Genomic DNA, 9259 nt, shown 5'->3' with positions numbered 1-9259 from the left:
TCAATGCCTGTTTTTTCTCTCTGACCTGTCTCCATCAGGTGTGGCTGGTGGGCTTCTTTGTTCACTCGTTTGTACCCTGCCTTTTAGCATGAATCCTCTTTACATCAAATGTTCAGTTCTCTGAAGTTTGTGTGGAGTCCGATCACTTGGAAAAAGGAAAAAAAGTACAAACATTGCTCCTGGGGCACAAATGAAAAATGGAAGAGAGAATGGGTTTGTGAGGTGCCTGGCTGTCAAACGCAGCTCTGCATAATATCAGTCAAAATACCATGGTAAATAACAGAAGCACATGAGAATTGTCCACAGATACTAAAACAGCACATAGAACCATTTACTTGCTAAAGAACATACTGCATGCCACAAGCGGCTGGCATGCTTGCACCTGCTAAATATTTTTTGGCACTGATGCTGCCTGCCAGCTTGAGGTCAGTTTGACAAATGTATTCATGAAGCCACATCTCTGCCTTTGACTCTGTGGATAATTTCTCATGCTCGCTCTGTAATTACTGTGAAGCAGTGGAATTTGACAGGTTCATGGATTGTTGACATAAAGTGAACAGAGCAAAAACCCTTCTTTAGGAGAGTGGAAATTGAGCGCTGATCCTCTGCACTGGTTAAATGAGTCCAACCACAACACTCAAGTGATCCTCTGAAACAGGTTGTTGCTTTAGTTGAAAATGTCTACGTCAGGCTAAGGCTTTAGCAGATAGCTGTGTCTGTTACATTGCCAGCCCCCAAGAAATCATTCTGGATCAATCAGAAGGACATGTTTTGTCCGTCTGAATCCAGGCCTTCTATGAACTAGGAAGGAGGGGATGGCATCACTTAAGGCCAGAGAGACACAGGACATTGAGGATGCAGTGGGGATTGGACCCAGCAGAGTGTGTAAGCTTCCTGTATGGATTAACCCTTTTCAGCTCCACTCAGTTACACCTGCCTTCAGCTAGAGTTCTGGGTGCTAAACCTCCTAAAATTGTTGCTGGGTCCAAAATCAGCAATACTTGTGGAAATGCCAACCTAAAAGACAAACACAAGCAAGGACATAGATTAAAAGGAAAGTGCAGGTTGAAACGGTTTGGCATTAAAAGACCGTAAGAAAAATTAAAAGCAAACCACCCATGCTTGACAAAATGAGAGTCCGAAATAAAATCTGTTGCCTTGCCTTTTGAAACAGGGTAGCTACATCAGCGCAGGCGTGCACAGTGAGCTGCGTTACTGCATGTGAATAGCAGGGTGGTTGTCTGGAGGCTCACATGGACCTACCAGGTACATATGTACTGAAGGGGGAGGGGGAGGGAGTGAAGCTGCTTGGAGTCTCCCCTTCTCACTTTAGCATTGCTACTGCAGCCCATACAGCCCCCCTCAGATGCACCATTCAGTTACACGGCTCACCCTGTTTCTCCCTTCCCCCTTTCTTCCATCCACCGGCACAGCTGGATCTGTCCCCAGTGAGGAGCATCAGATTCCTCCCATCTGATACGGATGTTTAATGTTGAACAACAAAATTATTTTGTTAGGCGAATAAAACACAGACAGATTCACTGATAACCAAAATCTCCCTGTTGCTGTCAGTGCACTTGAAAATGTCTGCGCTGCAATGGGAAGATGCACTTTATTTAGACTGAATCCACAGCCTAAAAGGAAACAGTAAGCTTTTCAAATTAGTGCTGTTCTTTAAAAGCTTCTCTTTGGTAGTGTTAGAAAAAGAATTCTTCCATAAAAGGAAATTTTCTAAATTCATTCTCCAGCTGGTAGTACTTTGCTGTCCTCGTAAAGATGCTGCTTACATTGAGGAAAGAGATTAGAACAACCACCCCTTAGCCCCACCCCCAGAACTGCTTTTATTTTGCTTGAAGAAATGATGAAATGATCCTGGAAAAGTTGATCCCCATGATGGAGAGGGGCTGCACTGCCCACCAAGCACTCTGCCAGCAAGTCTCCAAGGCCAGCGTGTGCACATGGACAGCACGAGCAGCTGTTTAACCACTTTAAGCTAAAATGCAGGCTGTAAGCTGGGGTGAATCACTCTTTCTGTCAACTAGGGAAGAATGTGGGAGTGGGGAGGGTAGGGATATAAGTTCTGTCAAAGACTAGAGCAACCAGCAAGAAGAACTGCCATTCTGGAAAAATTGCTTTTTTCTGACAATTATCCCAGGCACTTGGTCATGTGTACTGGTTCACCATAAAGTGGGTGAGATTACAGATTCCTAGAATATAGCGTTGAAAAGGCCTCATTATTAAAAACTGCCAGTCATTAAAGCTCCTCAGTCTCTTGCAGTACTCTATTTCTCTGCTGCCTTGCAGCCCAAACACCTATGCTGTATTTCCTCCACTGTGATTGCATCTTCTTGCTCCTTGTTCACCTAAGGCAGAATATGGGTACGGGAAGAAATCAACCACCACCCTCTTTATGATGATCTTTTGCATATTTAAAGACTGCAGCCAACGGTTTTCTGGGGGGTTTTTTCCAGATTTTTCTCCACTGGACTACGCAGTCCCAGTTCTTTCAAAATTTGTTATGGGTTATATTTTCTAGAGTATCTGTTGCTTTCCTTTAGGCTCCCTCCATTTCTCTTCAGGGGTGCTATATAGCACAATTTTCCAGTGAAGTGGAACAACTACATCTTACTGTTTTACATTAAAAACCTCCCGTTTAAGTGTTCTCGCTTGATGATAGCTTTTTTTCTCATCAGTATAGCACTTATTTCAGTTTGTGATGCATTCACAACCCCCTCACATGTTTTTCAGAAGAACTGATGCTTACATACTCATTCCCTATCCTGCAATAGATTGTTCCTAAGCCTATGTTCACACTGAACTCCCTACTGGCTATTTAAGACTATTCCTCCAATTAGACATTATCCCTTGAAATTGCGCTCATGTCACCAGTGTGGTTACAGTTCCTTCCAGGGTCCCATCCCCTGAAGACTGAATAAATATACAGACTACTCCATCAGCAAGATCACTAGGATGGACCCTTGCCAAATCTCACACAATGTAGTCTTCAGTTAGACAGTAAACCATTAGTGACTACCATCTGACTTCGCAGATCTAAGGTATTCTGGTGCCTGTCTTACCATTTCACTGGCCTGTGACGTAAGATCATGTCAAAAGCCTTACTAACACCAAGACACATGATTAAAATTTTCTGGTGTTGCTTGTGTTGGACAGGACAAAAATATTTTCTTGGAAGCACCTGAACACTATGCAAAGGCCACTAAAGGAACTGAGTGCTAACAGATGACAGAGCAAGAGTACAGCTCGTAACTCTGCTGCAGTGAAAATGGAGACGAGACTGGGACTCATTCTCAGTTAAATTTATCCACTTAAAAATTAGGCAGCTGGTCTGTGCCAGTGATGCAGGGTATCCTCCCCTGTCAATGGAGAGACACAAACACTGGTCTTCAACATTGGTCTAAAATGCAAATAAATTATTATCAAAAAATGCCAATTGCTTTGACTAGCAAAACTAGGTAGCTCATATGAGGTAAGGTAACTCCCTTTTCTGTGTACTTTGGTTCCTTCCCTCGGCAGAATTTCATTAATGTGAAATATTAATGCTCTCACTGACCGCCAGCTTCTTTGCAAGAGAGATGGGGTTTCACTGTGTACTTGTGCGGTGGCTCTTGTCAGCTGAGGTCTTTGAATACCCTTGTAATATCAAGCGTAAAGCAAAAATGTTGGGTTTGGTTCTCCCTGCTACACCACAATGACTGAAAATGTGTTGTGTCTGAGGAGAATCAGAACATTTCTTTTCTCTAGGCCCATCCCTCAAGGCCCAGAGAAAGCCCCAACAAAAGCAAGATTTGGACTGTAATTGCAAAGAATGGACTGGACATCTGCTATGATTCTATTTATTCATCTATCTATTTAGATATCTATCTATTTAGAAAGACTCTTTTTAAAGCACACAGAACTTCAAAGCTCATGCATCAGGCCCAGATTTTAGGTCATAACACTGCAGTTAGCCTCACAATCATGAAGACAATTAGACCGAGGAAAAGAAGTATCTTTGCTCAGGTGGGTGAGCTGGAGCACCCTTTGCTGCTGCTGCAGGAGAGCTTCATTCCTGGCTTCAGGTTGACCCACAAGCAATGGCAGACGAGGCAAAGACACCAAAGCTATCCCTGAAGTTTTCATCAGAAGGAGATGAAAGGGATGTGAATCAGCTCCTAAGCAGCTGCAGTTTACAGTATGGCTTAATAGCGTGACCCCAGGTCAATGGCGGCTTCCCATAACATGCTGCGCTGCAGGCGCTGGTGGCTTGGGGGCTGACTCACGAGCCTTCCCGTCACCCCTGCTTTGGGGACATGACTCTCTGAAGGAAGGCAGGACAAACAGCTATGGCAATCAAACTTAACCAGCCACCACAGTGTGTCGACAGCTCTGAATCATCCAGTGAGCTGCACCTGCACTCCCCAAACACTTCTGCACCAGGAGGATGACTTTATCCATGGATTTGCCAGGGACAGGGCACTCTGTACCCTTCAGGAGTTGCCCAGCCACCGTGCAGGAGGCCTCTTCCATGGGACCCACGGTAAGCTTTGGTGTGCAGTTCTGGTGGGGGCCAGAGGGCCCTGGCCTTACCGAGGCGGCTGCAGTCGGCCATTCTGCAACCCTGCTGAAAAGCTGCCTGGGCTCCATCCTCACTGAGATAAATTTCTCCAGGAGTTTATATAACTATGCTCACACTGCCCAGCCATGTGCATGATGGCATGCAGCATAAATATCCATGTTCAAAACTTTATATTAAAGAAGCAACACTTGCCTGTCCTGGGTCACCATTGCAGAACATACACTTGGCAAATCTCCAGGCAGTGGGATGCCCTAAGTGTAAAAGCAGAGTCTAGCATTCAATTTTTAAAAAGCAACATGCTTAGCCTTACTAGCTGTGAGTAGGAAGCCAAAAGCTCTTTCTATAAATTGTTACAAAAACACAGATAAGCCGTGTGTGTGTGTGTGTGTGTGCGTGTGCACGTGTGCGTGTGTCACCCAACATCCTGGTACCTGCAGTCCTCTTTTCTGCTGTCCATCCTTTCGTTGTTTGCTGCTGCAGTCACTTTTGCACAGTGGAAAGGGGAGACTGAGAAGATCATCCTGAGTTCCACCTGCCCCAGCCACTATTCAGAAAGGCCCACAATGCAGGTATGGCTTCAAAAACACATGGCAGTGCACAAAAAATGAGTTCAAAAGGCCCAAACACCAGGGTTTCCCAGAAAGAGCAGGGGCAAGTAATGACCCAGCTCCTGTGGGACTCATCCAGCAATCCCTCCCTGTATTGCCAGCTAAATCAGGAGCACTAGCCAAAAGCTATCTAGGAAACTAGATTTCTTTAAGTAAAACTTAAGTAAAACTTGCCTTTAAAGGCAGTCACTTGTTATCTGAGATCCTGCAGGACATGATTGCTCCAGCCAGAGGGATGAGTGCCCAGCTATTTGCCAATTCCAAGTCTCAGACCTTCCATGCAAAGAACAGTTTACAACAAGCCAGAGCTACTAAGGCTTCCTCACACCGAGAGGATGAGGCAGGGAGGGGAAAGGGAGGAAGGGAGGAAAGGCTAGCAAAGATTTACTGAGGCAACCTAGTTCCAACTTGTGGCAAAAGGCTGCCCTGAATCTAAGAGGGAACTAGGGTGAGGAAGCTAATACTCATACTCATTTTAATCAAATTATATTTGGATCCTTACCTGGCCCTGTCTTTTTTTTTTTTTTTTTTTTATCTCCAATAGAAGCAGAAATTTGTCTACTATTACTACTGTAGTTATTATCATGCAGGGCAATGGATTTTCAGACAGTGCCAGGTGGATTTGGTCATGATGAAGACCATACCTCTTCCAGTGCTTTAGACAGTGATTTGGGTGCAGGTCTACAGAATAATGATGCTACAGAATAGCAATGGAGAGTCATTTTCAGTTCCCTTGCTTCTCACTCAGGATTTTATTAATCAGAAGAATTACAAGTATTAAGAAATATAGGTTTGCTATGGAAGAAAGGGATGCTTGTATGCCTCTAGAATAAGTTTTGCAGGACTCCTATGCATGGGAAGGTAATGCGTGCCATATCCAGCTCAACACAGCACTTAGCACAGGTCCAATTACAGACCTCCTGCGTTATCATCTTACATTTGTAGGCTTTTGTGACATGAAATAATGAAGGAAAATCAGTCAAAAACTGAATAGCTACCATCCTCTTTGCATAAAACCGGGTGGGAAAATGTAAATCTATTCTCTCACATAGTATAAGTTAGCTAAGATTACAAAAGAAATGAAAAGCAATGTATCCAGTGTCCAGAGCTAGCCTTTTCAGGGGGACACCTTTCATTAGTAATCCTTCTCCCCATACAAACTGCCCTTTTCTCCCTTACACGTTTTCTGTCTCCTCACACCTGCTATTTTCAAGGTTAGGATAATGGAGTGCAGATCCCCAAGGAACCAGCAAAATGGGTATGGAGTATTTTTCTTGCCAGGAAGAATGAGCTCAGCTCAGACAGATTGTTTACACAGACAGACCTCCCCAAACACTCGTAGTCTGCATTAGGTTTACTCGTAGTCCACAGGTTCCTCTGATCATACAAGTGATTTCATCTCACTGTAATACATCAGCTTAACAGGACACATCCTTTGCAGGTCCCTTCTAAGAGTGTGCACTGGTGCTCCACAAGTAACACCGGTAACGATGTCAGTGATGGTCAGCACGGCAGGCATTTGCATTCTGTTCCAGTTTTAAGTAACAGAGGCCTATTTTCAAGATGAGTCAAGCCATTTTATGCCAAGAACAGTTGGCAGCAGTGCTACTAAAGCATGTATGTTGCCACATTGTGTTCAGTCATTTTAATTTTGCAATCATAGGGCCCAACAACAGGATGTGAGTTAATGCACCTTTGATTAAAGCTCAGGCTAGTTTTCACTATTAATGAGCATCAGAGCTTATTTGCTACACAAGAATGCAATGACTTTGGAAGAGTGTTCATATATTTTAGCAAAAAATAATAATAATAAAAAAATCCAACAACAATCAGTCCTTCTCGAAAACTTCTAGAGAATTCAATAGTGATGATGTGACTGAAGGCATCAGGATGGAATTAGCAGCCTATTTCACTTCCCTGAAACAACCTCATACTTGCCTTATACCTGAGCACAGATGAAGTATCTAAGCTAAGGCAAATAATGAAACAGTATAGGTTTATTATAACAGTATAAAACCATAATAGGACCTGGCATTCTTTATCTCCAAAGGTCACTGTGTAGACTGGGCCCTGAACTGCCTTCTCACTGAAGCTGGGAGATTTGCCAGAATAAACAGTAAGGGAGGGATGAAGAGCTAAATTATTTTACAATGAAGTTGCTAATAGAGAAAATGTGGCTATTACTAAATGATGGTCCAAATAGTTTGTAATGCCTTTTTTTGGGGAAGAAAACCAATCCAACCCAAACAAACAAAAAAAAAAAAATAAAAAAAGCCCAAACTGGACTGGTATCACAGAGAAAAAAAATCACTTGGTTGCTTATGCTTCTTCCTAGGTATGCAGACCTGGGCACTGTTGGAGGCAGAACAGGACTAGAGGGACCCTTGGTAAGGACCTGTTGTCATTACTTATGGTAGGACTGGCCCCACAGTGGTCTCCCTCATGCCCCACTGCTAAATCATAGTTCTAATCAGAATCGTGACTATTATTGACTGTGAAAAGGGTTGCTCTGAACAACAGGGTTTTTTCTAGGCAGGCACAATACTATTGCACACAGACATAAACCTGTACTTATCTACTCAAGGGCTGTTCACTTTCTAGTCTGCACACAGGGTCATTTTGAAACCTTGCATATGAATCACTTGAACTGAGGCTAATGAGATTGAGAAAAAAAAAAATTAATTTCTGTAAAGAAGCTGCATTCAGTGCTTTGACATAGTCTGTATTGCTTTCTTGTAATGAGCTAAATAAAAATTTCCTAGATTTCACCTTTTTTTGCTTTTATGACTCTAGTAGAAACAGTTTTGCTTGCCTATCTCAAAATGGCTTGAGTCTTAACTTTGCCTTAACACCACTTGTATCTGTGTACTTGCCTAAGTATAGGCAGAGCAGTCAGAAGTTTCTGTGATTCACTTTTGGTTATTGCCTTCTACAAATTGGATGCTCAAGGCTCTGCTTACATGTAGGGAAGGAGAAGGCCTTCTAGCAGCTCTTTGATTTGGGGGGGTGGCTTTTTATTTCATTTTGTTGGTAGTGGTGGTTTTGTATTGTGGCTTTTTTTGTTGTTTGGGTTGTTTTTTTTTTATTCTGTTTACATTTCTTTCTTCCCCATACTCCCCAGAGTGGTACTGCAGGGAAATGTAAGAACTCAGAACTGGCAAGGCTGGATCTTGAATACTGTATTCAGTTTTGAGCCGCTCACTAGAAGAAAGACATTGAGGTGCTGGAGCGTGTCCAGAGACGGGCAACGAGGCCGGTGAAGGGTCTGGAGCACAAGTCTGATGAGGAGCAGCTGAGGGAACTGGGGTTGTTTAGTCTGGAGAAAAAGTGGCTCAGGGGAGACCTTATCGCTCTCCCTGACAGGAGGCTGTAGCCAGGTGGGGGTCAGTCTCTTCTCCCAAGTAACAAGTGATAGGACAAAAGAAAATGGCCTCAAGTTGCACCAGAGGAGGTTTAGATTGGGTATTAGGAAAAATTTTGAAAGGATTGTCAAGCACTGGAGCAGGCTGCCCAGGGAAGTGGTTGAGCCCCCATCCCTGGGAGTACTTAGAAGGTGTGTAGATGTGGCACCTGGGGACACGGTTCAGTGGCGGACTTGGCAGCACTAGGGTAATGGTTGAACTCGATGATCTTAAAGGTCTTTTCCAACCTAAATGATTGAACAATTTGATGATTTAGCCATCTAAACAGGAGCAGGAGAATTACTGCTTGTACAGGTGCTCTTTACTCCAGGGGAATTGAAACACTGCCTCTGCAGCAGTCCAAGCTAATGCCAGCCTAACAGCAACAGGTGAAATATAGAGAACCCCTGGCACCTCACACTACATTGTTTCAGGAATGGCTTTAAGCAGCCTGGTGTGAGTTACGTTTCATCAATAATGACATCAGCCTGCTACTTTTCCTGTTAAAGTAAAGCAGCAATAAGCAGAAGTAGTCCCTCTCCTACCAAAAATTCACTGAAATTATGCAAAGAACTCATCACTTTGAAATATGAAAGAAACTCCATGCCCTTCGCAGCAGGACAAACTCAATTAGACAGAAAAAATGGAACAGCTGCTTTTTCAAACAGACAGAT

Source organism: Falco rusticolus, chromosome 5, assembly GCF_015220075.1.
Source record: "Falco rusticolus isolate bFalRus1 chromosome 5, bFalRus1.pri, whole genome shotgun sequence".
NCBI lineage: Eukaryota > Metazoa > Chordata > Aves > Falconiformes > Falconidae > Falco > Falco rusticolus.
Note: the sequence above shows the minus strand (reverse complement) of the source record.